A 1,280-nucleotide genomic window follows, 5' to 3' on the forward strand; every position below is an offset into this window, starting at 1 on the left:
GGTGCCCCAGTGTGGACATTGAGCGCCACCAGGCTCCGGCCGGGCCCCAGAGCAGAGCGAGAACACGCGAGGCTCACAGGCCCGTCGGGGGGACGTGTGCAGCACTCTGGGAGGCATGAGCGCCTCGGTGTGGGGAATGTTGGTCTGTCTCTACGCGGTCCGCCCGTCCATCCACGTTGAGCTGGAGACGTCCAGTCTGAGTGCTTCCCGCGCCCGTCACGAACGCCTCGTGGGCAGCCGTGCGGCAGTGTGTTTGGAAGGAACAAGCAGAGTGACCAGAGCACAAAGAACCACAGCTCGATCTGCTCTTTAAACAGTGGTTTTAACTTTAGCACACGAACTGTGGACACACGCACACGAGCAGCGGGTTGGCGCTCTGGAAGCGCGCCGTTACCACCATGAGGGGGCACGGGGACGCTGGGCGTGCCTCGCCCGACTGCTGACCGACGGGGACGCATGTGTGGTCGGGTCCAGGCCGGCGCCACGTGCCCAGAGGCGCACATGTGTGGACAGCCCCAGGAACGGCCCACGGAGGTCACACGCCAGCCCCCGGGCAACCTTTGGATGCAGGACTGCGGGCACCGGAAGGCCATGAGGACACAACTGGCTCCAGGCTAAACCCCCGACGCCCCCCCCCCGCCAGTTCTGGGTCGTGGGAACAGTCCTACGAAGCCTGCTTCCTGAGAGCGCCGCGCCCAGAGGGCACTGAGCGTCCTCCACAGTCCCGGCTGGCCCGGGGCCAGGCCGCTGCCGGACACATGCCCTCCCCACCGGCTGCTTCCTTGGAAATCCGAGATCTGTTCTTCGTCCACGTACCCAGCGGCCAGGGCTCAGGGTTCTCCCGGAAAGGAGGTGGCACCAGGGGGAAGGGGCTGCTCTGTGGCGGGCTCGGCTCAGCTGTCCGCTGAGTCCGTCTAGGCCTCCTTCTGCCTTCGCTCTTCCTGTGGAGGGAGAGGCGGGGGGAGAAGATGCAGGGAGGAGGCAGACGAGGAAACAGAGGGCGGACATGGGGGAGGAGAGAAGAGATGGAGGGAGAGGCAGGGAGAGAAGGTGGTGAAGGTAGATGAGCTGGAGGGAGGAGGTGGGGGAGGGGGAGACTGGAGGAAGGTAAGAGAAGAAAAGGTGAAACGGGCAGAGAGCGGAGGTGGAGAGGGAGGAGGCAGCGGGGTGGGGAGGCCACAGGCGCCCCTCCCCCCCATGCCCTGTGCCGCACAGGCCGGCAGGACGCCCCGCGGCGCTCACCTGGACCGCCCGCTCCAGCTGGGACAAGGCCGCCTCGT

General features: G+C 66.6%; 1 long non-coding RNA gene across 1 annotated transcript; it reads right to left on the bottom strand.

Moving 5' to 3' along the window:
* Positions 1-303: 303 nt before the first annotated feature.
* LOC144231179 (uncharacterized) lies at positions 304-1,280 on the bottom strand. The gene is made up of 2 exons (XR_013335005.1): positions 1,243-1,280; positions 304-941 (listed from the first exon to the last, which is right to left on the bottom strand). It is a non-coding gene; the product is annotated as an uncharacterized LOC144231179 (long non-coding RNA).

Source organism: Crocuta crocuta, unplaced genomic scaffold (assembly GCF_008692635.1).
Source record: "Crocuta crocuta isolate KB4526 unplaced genomic scaffold, BGI_CrCroc_1.0 scaffold114, whole genome shotgun sequence".
Classification (NCBI taxonomy): Eukaryota; Metazoa; Chordata; class Mammalia; order Carnivora; family Hyaenidae; genus Crocuta; species Crocuta crocuta.